The following is a 23498-nucleotide window of genomic DNA, read 5'->3' on the forward strand; positions in this document are numbered from 1 at the left end:
ACTTGAACAGTATTTATAGATGTGTACTCTGTCAGGCACAGTGCTGGAGGCAAAGGCATACCACAGAGAACAAAACAGGCAAAATGCTCCTTATGGAGGTTCAAGTTCTAGAGAAGAAGCCATGCAATAAGCAAGAAAAATGAGTAAGAAATAAAGTAATTTAAGTGTTCTGAAATTGCACAGGGTTCTTTCTAGATATGGATGTCTTTTTAATCATTTCAGGAATCACTGTTTCTTAGAGTACCCGTATGAAAATAAATGTAGAAATACAACACTCCCAGAAGTTACAGGGTCTAACAAAAATGCTTAGACTAGTAAGGATATAGAATATTTGATTAATACGGTTAGCTAGTGTCGTGTAATAAACATGTATGTGTACAAAATCCTGTGCTTACAAATTAGAGAAGGCGGTTCCTTTCAAGCATGTATAAACCTTCGCAAAAACTGACTGTGAATTAGCTTCAACTCACATGTGATAAAACACCCTAATAATCAGTTTCATAGAGAGCAGCGTACTGTACAATGAGAATCAGTAGCAAAACAACAGATAAAATTTTTGTTTCATATACAAGTCGACTCCCAGCCCACTGAAGTCCACAGGGAGTTGAGTTCAGCTCACTCTTAGCTCAGACATGGGAGCCTCCGTTCTCTCCCTTCAATCTATCTCCCACTGTTGTTTTTGTCCCCCACCCCTGTTCCTAACCTTAATCTTTAAGGTTGTCGATCATCTGGGTTTCCTTGTGGGTGGGACTATATCAGGGAGGGGAGGAAAGGTGTAAAGGAGGCAAAGGTTAGAGTACCCCTCAGAGCATTAGGCTACTTATCCTGCCAAATTTGACTTTCTCTTCACATGCCATCTCTGCTGCTTTATAATTAAAGGATTTCTGGCTCATTCTCTCCATTATCAAGGTATCTTCCTCTCATCCTGTCTTCAAGGTATCTTTAACTCCAGTAAGGGAGTTGGTGGGGAGGAGTGAGGAAGCACAGATACATGCGTACTTTTTAATTTTTATCATAATGCAATCATACAACATAATGTTCTGAATTTCTTTTTTTTGCAAAAAATATATTGTAGACATCTCTCCTTAACAATAGATACAGGTCTACTTCAGTTTTTTTAATAAAAGGATAAAATTCTATTTTGTGGATGCTGAAGGACGAGAAAACCACAAAACTCTACTGTAGAACACAAAACAACATAAACACTACATATACTGTTGAATATGTATGATTATATTATACACATTTCAAAGTGAGAAGATGCAGGGTTAATATACTGATTCATTGAATATTTATTGATTGAGCACTTACCACATGGCATGTACCACTCTAGGCAGTAAAGATACAGCCATAAACAAAATCGGTGAAATTCCTGCTGTCTTGGAGCTTATATTCTGGCGAGAAGAAACAAAAAAATAAACATAATAAATAACATTACATAGAATTCTATAAGTGGCAAATGCTATGGAGAAAAAGAAAGCAGGACAAGGTGGATGGGGAGTATTGAGAAGGGGTGCAATTGTAGCTAGAGGAATCAGGGAGGACCTTGGTGGCACATAGGAGCAAACCATTCCGAGAAGGTGCAGTTACCTGGAAGAAAAGTGTTTCAGGCAGAAGAAGCAGACAGTTCAAAGGCCATGAGGTAGGAACATATGTGGCCTATTGGAGGAACAGCAAGCAGCCCAGTGTTACTGGAGTGAGGTGACCAGAAAGGAGAGAAGTAGGACGTGAAACCATTCCTAAGGACATTAGCTTTTCTTCTAAGTTAAATGGAAGCCATTGGATGGTTTTTGAGTTGGAGAGTGATGTTCATGGACTAATGCTTTAATAGGATCCCTCTGTCTCTTGTGATGAGTGTAGACTCTAGAGAGTTAAGGGTCAATGAAGGAAGATTAGGTAGGAGGCTATTGCCAGAACCCAAGGATAAAATCATGGGAGCCAGGCCCCAGGCAACACCAGTGGAGGGCTAAGAAGTGGTTACATTCTGACTGGTTTTAAAGGGTGGACCTAATAGACTTTGCTGATGGGTTAGATATGGGATGTGAAAGAATGAGGGGACTCAAGGATGGCTCCAAAGCTTTTTTTGGCCTGAGCAAAGAGAAAGAGAAAGAGAAGGTTATTATCTGAGATGCAACATACCACTGGAGGAGCATATATGGAGAGAAATATGAGAACATTTTAAAATGTCAATTCTGTCCAGTTCATTTCTTTCTTAATCCCTATGCATTTTGTTTCACAGGGATGGGAAGGTGGGTTGCTGCTGATGAGGCAGCAGAGGGGTACCCTGGTACCTCTGGCTCTGTGTGTCTCATGAGGTTATAGTCAAACTACCAGCCAGAGTTGTTTTGCTTCGAAGCTCCCCTGGGACTAGAGGATCCATTTCCAAGTTTATTCACGAAGTTGTCGGCAGGCCTCAAAGCTGCTTCCAAGAGAACCCCACACAGGCGTCTTTGCAGGGCTGCTACGCTGTGTGGTAGCTGGCCTCCCCCAGAGGAGAGCTAAAGGGCAGGGAGAGACCCCACAGAGAGGCAGACAGAGTGCCCAGGATAGAAGCCATAGTCTTTTCTGACAAAGCTCTGGAGTGTCATCTCATCATACTGTACTGTATTTGTTGAAAGCACATTCCTAAGTCCATCTCGCATTTAAGGGGAAGAGAATATAGAAGGACATGAATACCAGGATGAGGGGATTTGGGGGTCCTTTTAGAGGCCATCTACAATGGGATCCTTGTAAAACTTGAAAATGAACAAACCAGAATTCCCTATCTTAAACAATCTGAGGATCACTGTGTAACACTTTGATCATACATCCGTTATAATAATATTTCAGGTAGTCAAAATGTATTAAGCATCTACTTCATGCCTGGCCTTATGCCAAACCTGAAAATACAGAGATGACTGTGATGGACTCACAGCTCTTCCAGCAAAGAAATGAATCAATGTGACGACTGCCCGTCCACGTGGAGCCCTGCAAGGAAGGCAGCAAGTCCAGTGATTCAGACCACACACCGAAAGTCTGGACTGCCTGAGCCAAATCCACCTCTGCCACTTATAAGCTTTGTGACATTTAACTAGCTACTCATTCTCTCTGGGCCTCCATTTTCTTTTCTTTTCTTTTTTAAAATATTTATTTATTTTTGAGAGAGAGAGAGAGAAACAGACAGACAGACAGAGCGTGAGCTGGGGAGGGGCACAGAGACAGGGACACATAGACTCTGAAGCAGGCTCCAGGCTCCGAGCTGTCAGCACAGAGCCTGATGCGGGGCTCAAACTCACGAACCACAAGATCATGACCTGAGCCAAAGTTGGATACCCAACTGACTGAGCCACCCAGGTGCCCACTCCATTTTCTAATGTGTGAAAGTGAGAGAATAATGGACACTGCCCCATAGCTGGTCCTGAGGTTTAGGAAAGTCAGCATATGGTAAAGCACATAGAACAGTATGAAATACGTACTTAAGTACTGTGTTAGTGTGTGTTATTAGTAGCATGAACTAAACCTAATACAGAGGAGAACCCTTTATTTTCTGTCTACTTTGACCTTTTTCTCCTTTTTAAATGTTCTATTGCTTTTATACACCTTTAAGCTCATGTAATACTCTCCTGACCAAATTCCAAAAAGATTTACAAGGTATTTACTATTTTTAATGTCATTTGCTTGGTGCTTCAAGCAAGAAAAAAAAAAATCTCTCTGAAAAAAAAAATCACTGTGACTCAAAAACTTAAAATCATCATTTTTCTCTTCTTCCTCCAGATAATTTATGCAGATTTAACTAAGGATGGGCCCAGAATGGGTTTCTAGGGAACAAGGATCCCTTGTTCTGTCGTCTCTGCAAAGCTGGCCAGACAGCCAGACCCATTGTACTCCTTAAAGCAGTGACTATCCCTGACAGAACGTCCTCTGCAAGGACATGGGCACTTGTATTTCTCATTCAGTTCTTGTGTACAACCTTGTCAAAGTTGTTTTTAAAATATAAGTAGATTATACCACTTATCCCCTTTGTCAGTGTGCCCGTATACCGTCTTGAACCATTGCAGTATGAAGCCATAAGCCCATAGAGTCAAATAGCCTTCCTTTCTACATTGACTCATATGTGGGGAAATCCCAGCAACAGAATCCTTTTCTTTGTTTATTTGTATATTTGGTTTTTCTTTTTTCTCTGTCTCTATGGAAAGAACATGGGAATTTCAAATGTACAGAGCTGAGGCGTCTATGATTTTTCTTCCTGAAAAATTATCTACTGTATTTCAAATGAAATAGTGGATAATGGACTCTTCAGTAAATTGCTGTTGGGCAATGGGATGGCCATATGGACAAGAAATCAAATCAGATCCTATTCGCTTTTACTCCAAAATAAACTCCAGGTTGACCAAAGACTTATTTCCAAAAAAGGAAACCATGGAACATTACAAAAGCCATGAAACAGGCCATTTATTTCAAAGTGTGGAAGAAAATCCATGTATCATGAAGGGAGAAAAAAAACTGATCAGTTTTATTACATTAAATATTTTAATCTACATTGCAAAAACAACAAAAATATAGAAAAATGGTGAAAATGTTTAATTTTCATTACAGAAAAACAGCTTATTTTTCATAGAAACTGATAATAAAAGGAATGACAATTCATGAGAAAAATGGCCAGATGATAAAGGAATATTCCAAAAATACAGATGGTTCTTAAACGAAGACATTCGCTGCCATTCATAAGATAAATGCTAATTGCACTTTCACTAAGATTTCCCTCTTGGATTTGGACTTGACTTAGTGACTCATATCCAAAGAATGGAGTATGGAAAAGGGAAAAAGAGTCATGTTAGCATGGAGTCACCTCACAGAAGGTACTTAACCAAATAAACAAGGTCAGCATCCCTGGTCTAATCATGAGAGAAAACAAACATGACTAACCCAACGTGAGAGATACACTACAAAATACTAACTAGTTTCTCAAAATTGTCAAGGTCACATGGAACACGGGAAGACATAGAAACTGTCAGAGCCCCTAATAATGAGACACAGCTATGAAATGCAATATGCTCTCCCGGATCGTGTCCTGGAACAGAAAAGGGATGTTAGTAGAAAAATTGTGGAAATCCACATAAAATCTGGGCTCCCATTATACCAATGTTGGTTTCTTCATTTTCACAAAGGTATTGTGTTAATGTCAGATGTTACCCTGAGCAGAAACTGGGTGAGGGGTATCCGGGAACAATCTTTGCTATCTTTGCAACTTTTCTATAAAATCTGAAATTATTACAGAATAAAAGGTTTATTAAAGATTTGTTTCACCAGTCAATTTGGCAAAGATAAAATGTTTCATAACATACTGTTTGGAGATGGTGTAGTTAACAGTATTTCATGTATTCTTAGAAGTGTAAATTGGGACAACATTTATGAAGGAAAATTTGGCAGTATCTGTCAAAATAACTGAAGCTACCCTTTGACTCAGCAGGTTTTTTTCCTAGGGATTTACCTGGTAAGTATACTGGTGCATGTACAAAATATACAAGATTATTCATCATGGTATTGCTTTAGCAAAAAATTGGAAATAACTTTGTTTACCAGTAGGGGACTTGTTTTTCTTTTTTAATTCCAGTATAGTTAATATACAGTGTTATACTCATTTCTGACGTATAATATAGTGATTCAACAATTTTATACATTGCTCAATGCTCATCATGATACATGTACTCTTACTCCCCTTTATCTCTTCTACCCATCCCCCCCACCCACCTCCCCTCTGGTAACCATCAATTTGTTCTCTATAGTGAAGAGCCCTTTTCTTGGTTTGTCTCTTTTTTTCTTCCCTTTGTTCATTTGTTTTATTTTTTAAATTCCATATATGGGTGAAATCATATATTATTTATTGGTCTTTCTCTGACTGGTTTATTTCCCTTAGCATTATACTGTCTATCTCCATCCATGTTGCTACAAATGGCAAGATTTCATTCTTTTTTATGAATAAACAATGTTCTGTTATGTGTGTGTGTATATACATATGTGTGTGTGTGTATGCACACACACCCACACATATACACACATGCCACATCTTCTTTATTCATTCAACTATTGATAGACACTTGGGCTGATTTCATAGTTTGCGTATTGTAAATAATGCTGCAATAAACCTAGGGGTACATAGATCCCTTACAATTAGTGTTTTCATATTTTTGGGTAGGTACCAAAACTCAGAGGAGTGTGATTCCTGGATCATAGGGTAATTCTATTACATATATATTTATACACACACACACACACACACACACACACACACACACACTCTACATAACTTAGGGCTCAACATCAAAATCCCAAGATTGAGACTTACAGGCTCTGCCAACCGAGTCAGCCAGGTGCCCCTATTTTTAATTTTTTGAGGACCCTCCATACTGTTTTCCACAGTGGCTGCACCAGTTTGCATTTCAGTAGGGAACTTCTTAATAAATTGTGATATATCCTTTCAATTGAAAATTTGCAATTGGGGGGAAAAAAAACCTTTCAACATCTATTATTTAGTTAAAAAAGAAAAGTTCAAGATACCTTACTGTGGAGTGGATAGTATGTTACCATGTACTTAGAGAGGAGGGAATATATAATCTTTTCTTGTATGTGCATTAAAATACATCTGGGAGGGCAGACAGACAACTAGAAATTTTCATCTGTCTCTAGGTAGGAACACTGGAATAGGCAGGAGTGAAATAGATCTTTTTCTGTACACTTTTTACTATATTTTGAATTTTGAAAGTTGTGACTATATTACCTACCATATTTCATCAAAGCTAAGATGTCACAGATTACAAAATGTAGCATTCTCTCATGTATCACTAAGAACAAAAAGCTGCCATTTACCTGTAAAGTACCACAGACTATAAGATAAATCCTGCATTTAAGATGTGCATCTTTAAAAGCAATAAATGCATAACTTTTAAATGTGCACTCTAGAAACTATAAAATGTGCTTTCAAAATAAAACTTTAAAAACATGTTTTAAAGAAACAGCCATTTGGGATATTTTTAATGTGTCGTAAAAAAGTCTACAGGAATATGTGCCAAATAGTTTTAGCAATTATTTCTAGATGATCTCATGGTGGTGATTTTTATTTTCTTCCATGTATCTTCTGTATTTTCTAAGTCTCCTAAAAAGATATAGCATTGTTTTTCTGATCAGAAAAGAGTGTTAGCGGGGTACCTGGTTGGCTCAGTCGGTTGAGCATCCGGCGTCAGCTCAGGTCATGATCTCACGGTTCGTGAGTTCAAGTTCCACATCAGGCTCCGTGTTGCGAGCTTGGAGTCTGGAGCCTGCTTAGGATTCTGTGTCTCCCTCTCTCTCTGCCCCTCCATCACTTGCACTTGGTCTCTCTCTATCTCTCTCAAAAATAAATAAACATTAAAAAAAATTTTTTTTAAAAGAAAAGAGTGTTAGCAAATGCAATGTGACTGTAAGCTTTAAAGGGGCAACTCAATTACCTTGTTTGTGGTGAGGGAGTATTTTAAAGGGTGACCTTAAGAATAATAAGCCTAGGGGCACCTGGGTGGCTCCGTCAGTTGAGGTTGAGCATCCCACTCTGGATTTCAGCTCAGGTCATCATCCCAGGGTTATGGGATTGAGCCCCATGTGGGACTCTCTGCTGGTCCTGGAGCCTGCTTAAGATTCTCTCCCTCTGCTCCCTCCCCTGCTGCTCTCTCTCAAAAAAGAGCATTTGCACCTCTCTCTCTCTCTCTCTCAAAAAAAAAAAAAGATAAGCCTCAAGTTCCCCCACCTGTATCCCATGCTTTATAGTTTGCTTTTTAACTTCCTTCTCCCGCAACTTAAATATTCATTTCATGAGGTTCTGTTTTTCCAGTCTTCTCTTCTTTGTCTGTATATTTTGATACAGTAGCAGCCTGGTATTACAGTTCAGAGAATGTGTGATGGTGCTGGATGGGCCAGCTTGACATCTGGGATCTGCCTGTTACTGTGCAGTGGCCTCATCCACAAAAGGGGGTAACAGTAATAGCTACGTAGTAAGGTGGTTGTAATGACAAAAGGAGCTCGTATGTGTACAATGGACAGACACTGCCAGGCCTATGAACTCTAAGTTATTCTGACTCACTCCTGGACAGTCTCATCCACACACACAGCTTTGCTTATCATCTTTTTGCTGATGGCTCTCAAATTTATTTCCCAGTCCAGATCTCTGTCCTGAGCTTCAGGACTGTACAGTCTACTGCCCCCTGGATATCCCACTTGGATATCCCATATCCTATATGGGATATCCCACTGCCCACTTGGATATCCCATAAAGTTAACGTGTCTAAAATGGAACTCATCATCCTTCAAGCCAACTACCTATTCTTCCTTCACTGGCTCCTTCTTCCAGTCATCTCTGGGGTTGCTTTTGTCAGAGACCTCAGGATCATTCTTGACTTAGTTTTGTTCAACACACCTGCCAACCTTGCAACACACACACATACACACACACACACAGGCACGCACACAGTCACTTTGCTTGCACATACAGTCTCCTAAATCACTCTTGATTCCATGTGTTCTTCTCCGTTCCCATCACCATTACCACCACGCAGGCATCCTTTATCTCTGTCCTAGACTGTGGCACCATCCTTCGGTCTTGCCCACACCCCACCTCTTTCCCATACTGCAGGCAGAATGATCTTCCTAACAAGACTTTAATCAGGGTATCTTCGTGTATACAAGTTACCAGTGAGTGCCCACCAACCTTAGAGTAATCCTGAACAGGGTTTCCATATTCTGGGTCTGCCTTCCCACTTTCCCCCATCTTATTTCATGTCACTGTCTTACCATGGATACACAATGAAATATTGCATTTTCTAAAAAGTCTCTTGTCTGGCTTCCCTTAAGACCTTGCCCAGGCTTCTTCCCGCACCTGAAATCCACTTTCCACCCTTCACATAGCTAACATTTACATTCCTTCCAGTGTCAGATGTCTGTGCCTCAGAAAGCGTCCCCCAGACCCAACTCTTGGCTGGACCTGCCTCCCAGATGCTCCCAGAGCACCTTGTACTTCTCACAAAGCAGCTCAGACTCTTTCTTTGTTTTTCCCCAACTCACCTGTCAGCTTCTTACTTTATGAGACTGTGTCTGAGCAGTGGTAGCTGGAGCAGACAAGTACCAGCTTCCAAAAGCCAATTGGTAAATGTGCAAGATTGTTGCAAACCGGTTGGTAAACATGGCCATTATCCAAAGTTAAATTTTGTAAGCTTACAATGGAGTACATTATGTTTAAAATGAGAATAGTGAATACTAAAACTCATTCCTTCCTAATTACTGCATTTTACTCTGTGCTCTGGAGATGACATACCTCTACACTGTGCATTTCTTCCCAACTCCATGCTCAGTGACCAAATACGGGTAGCTTGACATTGGCCATGGTGGGCATATTTACACACAAAAGTGTCAAGTGCCATAAACCAGGGCTTGATTTTTACTGATTGTCTAGGCTCACCACTGTGTCTAAGTGACGTTGATGTTCCCAGTACGTGGCTCTGACCTGAAACAAAGATGGTGGTTAAGAGATGCTTATTGAAAATGTGTAAATATATGAAGACATGAAGGAATGAGTATAAGGAGGCCTAGAATTTCCCTGAACCCTATCACTGCCCGTTGCTTAGGAAGAAGGGTTCAAAGAAGGGTGCAAGCTGTCTGAAGGAAAACCAATGTATTCACGTTGGTACCGTCTTTGGGGGGTTACCTGGAACCTCTTTGCTTAGGTCTGGTGAGCCAGGACAAGACAATTCAATAATCACAGGGTCGAGTTTCCCAAACTGCCTGCGGGTGGCCCCTAAATAACTCTTCATTAACACATGATGGGCAAGGTTGGCCTAGATTCCTGGGGCCTTGGTTGCATTCCTCAGTGGTGAATGCCACTTATGTAAGCTGAGTGGGCTGTGTTTGAGGAACGTCCAAGACTTGAAGGGGAAATTTTCCTTCTTTCCATCACTAGTTTGCTTACTGCAGTGAAGATATTTTTGGATTTTGGCTGAGTCGGTCTCTCTTTTTGGCCTGTGTACCTCTAGGGAATAGCTGCTCCTACAGATGGAAACTAATTGAAGAGTAACCATGGGCCAGGTCTGAGAGCAGGAAGGGGAGGGGAGCCACAGGGTGCCCTGGTGTTCCTGTCTTGTTCCAACTTCTGCACATTTTCTGGGCTGAGACACTGCAGGAAGTGCAGTACCAAGCGAGATGCCCTGAGGTTTTCTAGGGCAGAGGGACTGCACCAGGATGAGACTCCTAGAGGGTCCGCTGGTGCTGAGGACTGCGTCCTGGAGCAGACTGCCTGGGTTTACATCATGGCTTTGGCTTACAACCTGGGTAACCATGGAGAAAAATACTTAACCTCTCTGTGCCTCAGTTTCCTCATTTGTAAAACAAGAATAATTATCTATCTCCTCTTTTACAGGGCTGTTGTAAGGATTAAATAAGATCGCTGAACCTTGCCTGGCATATAATAAAATCTCATTAAATCCTAGCTAGTTATTTTCTTTGAAGCAAAGATGCAAGAGACATCTGTGGACCAATAAAGACCTGGCTGCAGAAAAGTCCAGCTTGCGATGCAGCTTGGGGGCAAGGTTTGTTTCAAATGCTTAGCCAAAACTCAGGTCTAGTTTTCCAAGACAGAATTAAGAAAGTCCTTTTTATCCATGTATCACATAGAAGGCATTATGTTGAAAAGAGCAGGACTTCTAGAATTAGACAAAAACTGGGTTTTAAGTAGAAGCTGAGTAGCTTTGGGGAAACCATTTCATTTCTCTGAGTCAGCTTTCAATCTGTAAAATGGGTGAAACCCTGATATGGACTACAAAAGATAGAGGCTTAAATAAAATATGGCATTATAATTCTGAACAAAGAGCTGCTATAAATATTGGCCTGGGAATATCACTTCTAGGTGCCAGAAATTTATTTTTTTTAATTTTTTTAATTTTTTAATTTTTATTTATTTTTAGGGAGAGAAAGACAAAGTGTAAGCAGGGGAGGGGCAGAGAGAGAGGGAGACACAGAATCCAAAGCAGGCTCCAGCCTCCGAGGTGTCAGCCCAGAGCCTGATGTGGGGCTTGAACTCACAAATGGTGAGATCGCGACCTTAGCCAAAGCCGGACACTCAACCGAGCCACCCAGGCACCCTAGGCTCTAGAAATTTATGATGTTCTACGGATGGTGACACCCCACCAGCAAGGTGATTGTAAAGGCTAAATGAGATCATCTCTCTATAGAGCTTAGCCCTATGCCTGGATGATCTCTCTACAAATCTTAGCTCTGGCAAATGAAGGATCCATGAGCATTAATGCTGCGATTGTTAGCTTTATTATTGCTATTTTTTTATTCTATAGGCAACGCCATTTTTGAGCACCTACTATGTGCCAGGCCTGTGTTTGTTGTGATGAATACGTAGAGGAATACAGCTTCTGAGCCCTTGCACTTAGGGAGTTTGCTTCCATTCCAGTCAGGGAGAGAAAAGAGTGAGAAACAGAAAAGGTGCCTGCATATGTTTTTAGATAATGATATGCTTTATGCAGAGAACGAGGTGACTGGGTTAGAGCGATGGAAGTGGGCTCCACTTCAGATCATGTTGTCAGAGGAGGCTTCTCTATGTCTCTCAGATCATGTGGTCGGTCATTGAAAACAACATCGTTTTCAGGTCTTTGTGTCACTTTAACAACCGCAGGAAGGTGAAGGTAAGTCTCCATAAACAGGAATATGCAGATCTCTCCATGGGCCTAGCTCCAAATGAAAATCCTGAAGCCAGTGTGGACCAGGGGGACAGAGAGAGCATCCTTGTGTGGTGGGGTAACCTCATGTAACATCCATGATTTCCCTGCCTGCATGTGGCCTGTCCATCCACCAGGTGGCAGTGTTCAATAATGAACAATGCAGCGTTAATTAAAGAGGGCCTCTGGCCAGCTTGAATATCGCAGGCCTCCTAATGAACATTTGCCAGGAACCCTAATTACAGTTACCCTTTCTGATGGCTGAGCAGGATTCCTTACCTTTGCACAGCGACAGTTTTCTTTCTGGATCACCTTTCATTGTGTGTCTGAACCTAACAGATAATGTTTTTAACAGATATGACTGAGCACACACGTGTCCTGGTGATATACAGAGAGCTTTACAAAAATTATTACATTGCATCCTTGGACTAGCTTGCCAGTGACTCATATTGCTCCCACTTTGTAGATGAAGAATCTGAGGATCAGAGGGTAGCAGCTTGCCTAGGAATGCCCAACTGGTATATAACAGTGCTGAGTTCAATTCTAGATTTGTCTGATGTCAAAGTCCAGCTATTACCATCAATCGCTGTGATCCTCTGTGCTTTAAGAAGGACTTTTACTAAGATATGTGCCCTGAAACAGAGCAAACTGTCTCCCAGATTAAGGTATCATAGTCTCACCCATATTAGTACTAACAAAGGGAGTACTTCTGTTGTGGCACCTACCTAGCTCTAGGAATGGTCGGGAACCGAAGGAAAGAAAGTGAGACCAGAAACACTTCTGAGGACTTAGGCAGTGGCAGGTGTAATAGCCAGAGGACAGAGGGTTTTTGTTTTGTTTTTTGTTTTTTGGTTTTTTTTGTTTTTGTTTTTACTATGACTGACAGTGCTCACAAGATGTCTTGAAAGAATCAAGGGCAAACTGTCATTATTTTCCTTTTATGGATGAAGCATATAAAAGTCAGAGAGGTACAGTTCCTGCCTGAGGTCTCACGATGGTTCGCTAGAAGCACCCTGAAGGTTCCAGGGGCTTTCCCATTGTCCTGGAAACTGGCTGATCAAAGACAGCTTCAAAGTTCTGAAACAGTAAATGATAATGCAATTCCAGAGAATTTTACTAGCAGATGGGGGCAAATTAATATTTATATGTTTAAGATTTCTGCAGCTTGAAAAAGATTATTACTGTTTTGTCTCTGGGTGACTGAGGGAGATGAAGGAGCTATGAATGCAGTTTATCATGATATTTTGGGGTGGGACCCCACCCAAATCCATATGTTCAGGTGATGGTAGACTTGAACTGGAAGAGAAGTTAGACGATCTGGTGCAACTCCTTCATTTCACAGATGGGGACACTGTGGCCTGGAGAGGGGTGACTTGCTCCCCATCACCCAGTCAGCTGACAGCAGGATCAGGCCTAGGTTCCTAGAAGAGGACCTCCCACCAACTCCTTTCAGAGTACAGGAAGCCGGAATTCAAACCAGAAGACTGTCCAGAGTGGGCCCTTGTGGGCTGCTGCTATAAATTCAAGGAAGGCCCTGAAACCAAATAACTCTGAGCAGCATCAAGTCGAACAAAATTCAACACATCTTAACAGGACTTGTCAGAACCTTTAATGTACTCATATTTACTATGAATCTCCAAGAGGGAACCAGGGTATCTCCAGTTTGCCAAAATTATTTGACCTCAACTATTTTTACTACCATGTCTAGTAACGGCTCACACTAAAATCTTCACAAGACCACAACTGGGAAAACAATGACTCAGTTTGTTACCTCTGTTTCCCAAAGCATTTGGTCATGGAACCCCACATTTAAGAGTACCTCATAGAATAAATGTTTTGGGCAACACATTCAGGAACTGCTTCACTGAGCTCTGGACAAAACAAAACCTCTTGGAGTCACAGCGTCCATCTAGCTTAAAGGCGGCATTTGGAGGGTCGCCTACCTGGGCAACAGCAAGTGCCCTCAGGAAATGTAGCCTGAAGAAAGGGAGGTTATACAGAGTAGAGAGCCATCTTTGTGAAATCTTCTGAATGAGATGTGAAAAGGTCAAGATAATGTAATTGTTCTTTTTAGGGAGTGAGTATCATTAAAGTCAGAATCGGGGGAGTCTGATAAAACATGGGTTTAAATTCAAAGTGTGCAAGGTGTTAGCAGTGACTCTGACCTCCAGACTCCTTAAAATGGGGATAGTTACATTCTGTGAAAATTGGGATAATAATAGTACCTATGGGAAAAGATGGAGAAAAACATGGAGGGTGCCATATTTGTCCAACATAATTACTCAAACTACTCAGGGAGCAAAGTGGGATTCCAAGAAGATGCTTGAGTAACAAAATATGCTCATTTGAGTGGTCTGCATAGTAAAAGGATAAGAAAATCCAAGTATGGGTAGAGAACTAATCTGGCAGAAGAAAATCCAAGTATGGGTAGAGAACTAATCTGGCCAGTGAGAGGTGAGTCAGAGAGCACACAGAACAGGAGGGGAGGGGACCACAGCCCCTCAAATGGTCCACTCCCCCTAGTGCTTAGAGAAGGAATTCTGTAAAGAGAATTTTTGGGAGGTGTTTTTACAGGAAACTCCCCAAGTGATCCCAGCCCAAGGTGTCACCCCGCAAATCCTCAGTGAGGATGGTAATTCTTAGACAACGATTATTTATGTTGATTTTGATGTGCAGGTAACTGACATCAGGTTACAACTACCACAGAGGGGTGTTATAGAGGCCCCAGCGAAATAGCCCTAAATAGGGAGTAAAGCAAAGAGCATGGGGTGTAGTTCACTTTATAAAATGTGTTCTTGAATAATTGCCCTGATCCAGTTTGGACACACTGAATAATATTTTCTCATTAAATTGCATCATCGTCTCAAAGATGAGTCAGCACCGTGAAGGAGACTAGCTGTGGCCTTCCAGTCAGGAGCCTGTGCTCTCCACTCAGCTCTGCCAACAAAGGCTGAGTGCCTTAGGCCAGGTCCTTCGCCCACTGGACTTTGGTTCACTCACGTATAAAACAAGAGGAAGCAGTGTGGTGGTTCACGAGACATTATGGTCCCACAGAAATGGGTTTGGAGTCATGGCCACCTGAGTTCCAATGCCACGTCCACCACTATTTAGTTTTGTGGCTTCCAGCAAGTTCCTTACCATCTGTGGAATGAGGGTGATCAGAATCAAGTAAGGTTATACTTGTCATTCTGAAATGGTATCTCTGATTGGGTCTTTCATTGGTATTGGCTTCTAAGACTTTTGCTTTAAGTTTTTTTATCCTTAAATCTTCTTCTTGCGTGTGTGTGCGTGCGCATGCGCACGCACACACACGCACATGCACACGCACACGCACACGTACACCTAAGCTGTGCTAGATCCTTCTTCCTTTTCCTGAAAAAAGACAAAGGGAAACATTGGAAGCCACGTGAAAACAAGGGAATAGGGAGGGGTTGGCCTGAGCAAAACCCTGGACTGACCCAAAGGAAGACCGTCATAACGCTCCTCACATTTTGAGTGCTTCTAGGGTTCGGAACACATGCGAGTAAGGAAGAGTGTCCACCGTGCCAGTGTGGAGACCAAGTAAACACAAACCTGAAATGGGAAATAGCCGGTGGGGTTATTGACCCTTTCCTTTCTCTTCGAAGCTTACAGCTGGAAGTTGCAACAGACAAATCCCAGACTAGCTGAATAAGCTTTTGCCAAACTTCTCTCTAAATCACCTTAGATGGTGAGTCCATAATTTGTTCGTTCTCTAGGGACACATATGGGCAAGGACCAGAAATTCCCAAAGCAAAAGTGGGTCACAGACCACAGATTATTATACTAACTGGGCCACCATAGAAAATCCCTTTGGTTTGTGACTCATTTCTTTTGAAAAGAGCTCTTCCGTGGGGTACTAAGGTCTTTTTGGCTGTGGATTATTAAGGCTTAAACGTCTAGTACTGATATGAGGCAGAGTTTAGGTCGGAAGCTCTCTGTAGGTGACTGGACCAAATTGTAATTTTCTGTCTATAAAATGGGTTTCAACAAACTCTTAATATATAGTTTATTATATAAAAATACTCTTTATATTTAAATACTCTTAGTACTCTTAATATATAAAAAGCATCACCAGACAGAAATATGAATAAAGGGCGTGAAACTGCAATTTATAAAAAGAATAAATGCCTAATAATCATATGAAAATGGACTCAAGCTTACAAGTAATGAAAGAATTAAAATAACAATGTGATGTTAATTTTCACCAAATGCATATTGTTAAAGATGGAGCAAACCACACTTTTTTTTTTTTTTTTGGTGAAACTGTATGTAGATACCACATTTCTAGAGTGAAATTCAGCAGTGCATAGCCCATGTTTTAAATGTGCTCACCAGTTGGCTCTGCAATTCCATTTCTTGCATTTCATTAAAAAAATTTTAATGTTTATTTTTGAGAGAGAGAGAGAGCGTGGAGACCACAGGAGGTGGGGAGCGACAAAGAGAGAGGGAGAAGCAGGCTGAAGCCGGCTCCAGGCTCTGAGCTGTCAGCACAGAGCCCCATGCAGGGCTCAAACCCACAAACCGTGAGATCATGACCTGGGCCAAAGTGAACACTTCACTGACTGAGCCACCCAGGTTTCCCTCTTGAATTTTATTTTAAGTAAATAAGCATAGAAACATAAGAAGATTGAGCTATACAGTTGCTTACCATATAGCCTTCTCTCTCCATAAGCTTTTTTTAGTTATTGTGAATAATCCAAGTATGTCTGAAGAGAAGATTGATACAGTTAGGGTGTATCCAGATAATGCAATATTCTGCAGGCTTTAGAAATCATGATATAAATACATATTCACAGGAAGGTAAAAAAAAGGCAAATCATACAACTAGTATTCCTTTAAAAGACAACAAGAACAATGGCATTATGTACATATGAGGACAAAAGCTAGGGCAAGAGTTGCTCCCAAATTTTATGCCTGGTTTACTTTGGTTGGGTGGGTGAGGGCTTGAAGAATGATTTTCACTTAGTTATTTTTCTGTATTGTTGGAATTCTTACACTAAGGACAAATTGCTTTTATAATCAGAAAACAGCAAATAAGGTAGAAAATGGGATAAAGTATGGGAGAAAATATGCGGGGTGTGGTACTACGCATGATGAGAAAGGGCTTGCAGTTTCAACGTGTTGGAGATAAAACCTGTCATTTTACTAGCTTGAGAAAGTTACTACATATCCTCCACAAACATGTGAAAGCCTGTCACCTGGGATTTAGGACTGATGCCATGCTTGAAAGATGCTGACCTGAGCTCTGAGTCTGATTTGTTTAGATTTGTCTGTGCCACTTGGTCCATTTCCATTTAGGTCTGGTGGCTTTCCATTCTAATTGCTATGCCTCTCTCTTCTGTCTGCTCAGATTCTGGGTGATTTTCGTTTAAGACAGCTTGTGCCTTGGGGACACCAGGGTGGCTCAGTCAAGTGGAGCATCAGACTCTTGGTTTTGACTCAGGTTGTGATCCCAGGGTTGTGGGTTCAAGCCCTGCATCGGGCTTCGCAATGAGCTTGGAGCCTGCTTGAGATATCTTCTCTCTCTCTCTCTCTCTCTCTCTCCCTCTCCACCCCCCTCTGCCCCTCTCCTCAGCACTCTCTTTCTCTCCAATAAATTTTTAAAAAATTAAAAAAAAAATAAAAGAGCATGTGCCTGTCTTTTCTCCCAGTAGCTTTTATAGGTATGGAATGAGTTAGTATCTGATGGGTGGAATGCCCTTTGTAGCAGAAAAAGGGCTTGGGACTATCATGGCTACTTTAAGTAGGACCAAGGGAAACTAAGGATAACCTCAGAGGCAGATTAAGAACTGAGCTGGTGGTTGGATGACTACTACTCATGAAGTCCAGACACAAATGTCTGTATTATTACATAACAACACCATCCCTTTGGAGGGTAAGGAAAGAGAACTTCACATTTTATAATCAACTAAAATTGGTCATGACATTTCCCTACTTAAAACCTATCAATGACTGCGCCATGGTTTTCAGAGTCAGGTTGGAAATCCTTAGCCTGGGGAACATGATCTGGCTCCTCCTTTTGACCTCTTGAGGTCTGTCTCTCATTGTTGCCTCCCTTCTCTGTTCTAGTCTTCCTTGTTCTTCCTCATTATGTCAACTGGTTCACATTTCTGTGTGTCCCTCAGACCAAACTAGAAAGCCTTTTACAGAACTTGCCATCAGCATCACCACTTACTCTCAATGCTCTTGTCCATTTTTTAGTTCCTCGAATCCCTGTGTCTCCAACCCCTTCCCTTGCCTGGCTCACTCCTGCTAATTCTTCACCTTTCAATACCCAGCTCAAACACCACCTTCAAGGATCCAGAAGCCTTTCCTTTGTTGTCTCTGCCCCACCCCTGGCTGACTTAGCCCCTATCCCATACCTGTAGCCTCAGCATCACCTTGCTACATCTATTCTTTCACACATGCATTAATAAGTATTTCATGTTCTTGCTCTCTGCTAGGCAGTGGGCTAGGTAGAGGGTGGAGATAAAGCAAATTAAGGCAGAGACCCTATGTTTGTGAAGTTCCTAATCCATTGTAGTACTTGACACTCTGTACTATACTCACTGCCTTCCTTCTGAGTCTCCTCCATGAAACCATAGGCTTCTTGAAGTCTGGATCAGGTCTCAACCCACTTTAATTCCCCAGTCCCAGAAACATTAGGCACTCAGTAAATATATGTTAATCACCGAACAATTGGACGAAGAAGTTAATGCCAACAAAACATGCTTGGCAGACAGGTTCTGAGCGTTTATTACAAAATTCTATTTAGTTTTCAATGGCTACCTCTGAAGACAAAGATCTTAGAATTTCTAGGTTTCTACTGCACTCTCCCTTTGAATTGAAACATAAACCTGGATTAGTCAGTGTATTTTCCTAGATGTTGTTAAAACACCTTGAAAATGTTGGATTTAGTTGTATTGAGACTGCTATGTAAGAACATAATACAGAATTGGAGGCAGTTTTAAACAACATCTCAACAACTATTTTGAATGATTTGGATCCCACAACCAACTGCTTACTAACTGGACAATCTTGGGCATATAGTTTAATTTCTCTGTGCCTTAGTTTTCTCATCTCTGAACTGTGGGTGATAGAACCCACTGCACAAGGTTGCTGTGAGGTTTAGATGAGCTAGGACATAGAAAGAACTTAGCTCACAAAAGGTTAAGTACTATGATGATAAAACTTGCTATCTGAAGCAGAAGGGATAGAGACAGTATAACATACTGATTGAGACTATGGCCTTTGGAGGTAGACAATGCCGAGTTTGTATCCTAGCTCTGTTATTTATTAACATGTGATTCAGGATACGTTACTCAACCTCTCTGAACCACGGTGTTCTCTTCTCTATATGGTGTTCTCTTGGGGTGCCTGGGTGGCTTAGTCGGTTGAACATCTGACTCTTGATTTCGGCTCGAGTCATGATCTCACAGTCATGGGATGGAGGCCCTTGTCAAGCTCTGCACTGACAGCATGGAGCCTGCTTGGGATTCTCTTCCTCCCTCTCACCTCTGCCCCTCCTCTGCTCTCCCTCTCCCCTCCCCTCTCCAAATAAATCAATAAATAAACTTTAAAAAATAAAATGGTGTTCTCTTGAATAATGGATATATCAGGGAATTCTTGTGAGGATTAAGTGAAAATCATGATTTAAAGATTGATGAGCACATGGAAAGTGGTAATTAAATGTTACTTTTAATAGTTATGATAAATAATAAGGTTGGTTATAGAAGATGGCCAACACTGTCCCTGTAGTTTCCTTATCTCTCCTTAGAAGGAAAATATGTCATACCTGAAGAGAGTGTTCATGTAGACAGATCAATTCCCTTCAAAAATGAATTCAAAACATCTCTCTAGGATTGAAGTATTTGGAATGAATATGAAGACTCAGGTCAACTGAGTGGAGGGCTGGTAAAGACACAGAGAAGGGCTAGAGACAGTGCATCCTGAGGGTTCTCATGGGAAGTGAAAAGTGTGCTCTTTATAGATGGTGTGTCTGGAGTTTGAAATGGTGAAGCCCTTAGTAGATCTGTGACTACAACTGCTTGGTACCCTATCTGAAGAGTTATGGTTATTGGTTATTTGATTAATGTCTTGGCACCAACATTTGGAAAAAGAAAAACAGTAACTATGATGTGTGATGATTGTTTCCCAGGTCAACTTTTCCTACTTCTCCAGTTGTTTGATTCTTTTTCCCAACCCAAAGATCCCTTTATATTTTGAGCAAGTGCATAGCCTTTGACATTCAGTCAACACAGTGGGATGTAATTGTAGCCTTCCCTCCAGGATTCCCTGTTTTTCTCAAGTGGTAAGTGTGTCTATGAGATGACAACTAGGGAAGAAAGAATTTGGTCTTGAATTTCCTCTTCTCTAATCCCACCACCAGCCCACTGGTCTTGGCACAAATTAGAAACAGGTATCCTTTCTTGAAGAAATTTTGTTTCCATATGAGAGAAATTATTGCAATAAATATACAAAATTGTTATGACGGTAAGGTGTTTGATGCTCCCAAGGTTTAATAGCATATAACTTACCTAATGTTGTGTCCCAACTGCCTCTCCCTTCTCCCATTGCTCCCTAACTTTATCTTCAATAATCATGCCTCAGAAGATGTGTTTATGTGCTTATATCCCATCAACCAGAACCTGATGAACTTCTCTCTCAATACTCGAGTTAAACATACCCTTTGAGGAAACCATCCCTAACAGCCTTCCGTCCTCTGGACTGAGGAAAAATTCTGCCCTTCTTCCCTGATAGCACCATACATGGTGCACACTCCTGGCTTTGAATTCATCATGCTAGGTTGCAATTATTTGTTTGCTTGACTGGCTCCGATTCTAAACGCTGAGCCTCTAGAGCAAGACCGCCTCAGAGGTTTATGGAAATGGAGATTCCCGAGCCTGACTCCTCATTTCCTGAATCAGGATTGCTGGGTACAGAATCTCAAAAGCTGCATTTCTAAACAAGACTTACCTGGAGCAGCTTAATTCCTCTGCATTTTGAAGCTTAGTTCTCTGGAGAGCAAGACACGTATTTAACTGCAGTCAGTGAGATTTTGGGCATTGAGTTCCATTTGAAGAATGCCTTGGCTATTCATGTCTTCCCAGTAAGAATAGTTGAATCCCAAAATGTATTAGAAATTATAGGGTGTATACATACATGGCTGTATTTTTTTTTTTTTTTTTGGAAGAGGTTAACTCTCAAGTCTATGAACTGGTGTGTGTTTGGCATTGGGGGAGTTAATGAGAGGAATGAAGGGCACTCTGAATTTGAAGTGGTTATTAAATTTTTTTTAAAAAAAACATGATGACAATATCCTGGGTTATTTTAAAAGCTGGCTGACTGAGTTGGACATATTTTTCTTTCCAAGATCAAAAGACTAATGTTTGGTCGAATGCAGGTTGATAAAATCATGAGCAAGCTCTTTGGGGAGTGACCAGGGCAATTAGTTTTCTGTGATGACAGCTCCACATAGTTGTGGATCAGATAGGAGAATGAAGAGTGCAAGTCAAGAATTCAGGCAGAGGTTTTCCATTCATGGGATTTGATTGTACAGGACACAAAATTGTGCATGGACCTTGTAATAATAAATAGGAGTAGTTTTGAACAACGAACATATGGAATTTTAATGCCAGAGAATTGGTTTAATTCAAGTTAATTAAAGTCTTATTGTAAATCCTGAAAAACACATGCCATTTGCCTTTATACTGAGATCTAATGACTTTGTGCATGCCTCTTTAGAGCCCATTTTCCCAGGACTCCTGAGAAGTTTGACTCTTGTCAATTAGAACCTGTCAAGTGATGAGATACAGGGACGGAACCCATAACCTCGTCCATGTAGAATAAATCAGAGTACCTGCATTCTGAGAGCAGACTCCTTTGATCCAATTCATCTCACATTGTTTTAAAAGAGAATATTTCTCTCAAGAATTATTCAACAAGCATTCATTGCATGACTTTATTTCCATAGATCTAACACTACTATGGGTTGGAGATACTCTGCAAGATGCTTATAGGTAAGGTGCTTATATGTATCTGGAAACAAAGAACTTAGTATTAGGGGACAATTTAAAGCATTGTATAACTGAATGATTTGCTCTAGTGACTTGCTGCTCAAAATGTGACCTCAGTACCAGTAACATTGGTGTCACCTGGTGCTTGTTAGACATGCAGACAGTTGGGCTCAAATGCAGAGCTACTGAATAGGTTCCTGCTATTTAATAAGATCTCTGGGTGATTTATGTTCACATTAAAGACTTAACAGTGGATTTTTGGATCCACGTTGAGGTGGATGCATTAGAATCACCTTGGAGGTTGTAATTATTTCCATTCCTACACTTCAACCCTAGTATATTATATTTTAGCTTAATGAGTAAGAGTATGAGCTCTTGGTGAAGACTGCCTAGGTTTCAGTTGTGGTTTGCCCCTCTCTAGATGCATTAACAGCCAAACAGTCCTACCTGACTGGGTATGTTGCCTCATCAGTGAAGGAGGGAAATAACTATTTGGTAGGGCTATTGGGAGATAAGGTATTTATCATGGTCTTGGTATATAGTAAGCAATTGAAGAAATGCTACCTATTCTTACTCTAATAGTGAAGTTTGGGAACCACTGCACAACGGAAATGTACTTGGTTTATTTTACTGATCAGAAAATAGGCCTCCTTGGGAAGAGCTGAGTGCATAAAGGAAATACTCAGTAATTCCATCACCACCATATCCTCAACCTGTGTACATGGGTATGCATTTGGTGCATGTATTTTCCTGCAGCTATGAATTCTCTTTAATTTTCCAGAGGTACAAATGATCTACTATCTTAAAAACTGGCCCAGGCATCATTTCAACAGTGATCATTCCACATTAGCAGGGCAGTATCTTTACTAGAGGGTCCTAATATACTCAGGGGTCCTAGAGAATTAAAAAAGAAAATTGCCTTCTAGAAGGAGTAAGTAGTTCCGAGGATGGAGAGAAATTGACACCATGCTCCCTAAGTTGCAAAAAAAGTCCCTCTTGGTAAAACTAAATTATGTTATCTTTTCATCTTCAAGACATGCTTATATAGCATGGTATTTATAGGGAAAAGAAAATTACACATACACACATATTCTGATCAACCTCAGATAGCAACCAGTAGAGCATTCATACTCTAATTTAGAAATAATGGAGTCTATTATGTATGTGTATGTATATATACATATTATATATGTGTGTATAATAATATATTATATATAATATATATAATGACTAGTCCATTATTACTGGTTGATGCTATTTAACAAAGCTTCTTCAATTCTCTTGTAACACATCTACCTGCCTTCTGGCTTTGAAAGTCTTCTTAAAATACCCACATTTGTTTTTAGATGTGTGAATTCTTACATAGAAATTTGTCATTGGATGCTATTGTTGCATGTGGTAACTATTGTCTTTTAAGTTTCTTTTTAAGAGTTCAATGGGAATAGTAACTAATTCATAAGATTATTGTAAAATTATTGGAGCTCACTGCAATGGAGCTCACAGGCTAAGTGCTCCATAAATGGTGGTCATTATACCATATTCACTTCTTCACTAGTGGGATTCATTTCCTTCTGTCACTTCATCAAATTCAGTTTTGTATCACTGAATTTCATTTCAGTATTTATATGACAAGTATTTGACCAGTTCAGATAATACTTTTGAATTCATTTTTGCCTCTCTCCATCTAAATAATGGGAAGTTCCCCTCAGTTCAAAGTAAAATCCTTGTTCCATGATCAGATGTGGCAACCCAGTTGAACTCC

General features: G+C 40.7%; 1 protein-coding gene across 5 annotated transcripts in view; it reads left to right on the forward strand.

Moving 5' to 3' along the window:
* PPP2R2B (protein phosphatase 2 regulatory subunit Bbeta) overlaps nucleotides 1-23498 on the forward strand; it is a 509802-nt gene that overhangs the window by 144938 nt on the left and 341366 nt on the right. The gene's annotated exons all lie outside the window — the stretch shown is intronic.

The sequence above is a fragment of the Neofelis nebulosa genome, chromosome 1, assembly GCF_028018385.1.
Source record: "Neofelis nebulosa isolate mNeoNeb1 chromosome 1, mNeoNeb1.pri, whole genome shotgun sequence".
NCBI classification, from domain to species: Eukaryota; Metazoa; Chordata; class Mammalia; order Carnivora; family Felidae; genus Neofelis; species Neofelis nebulosa.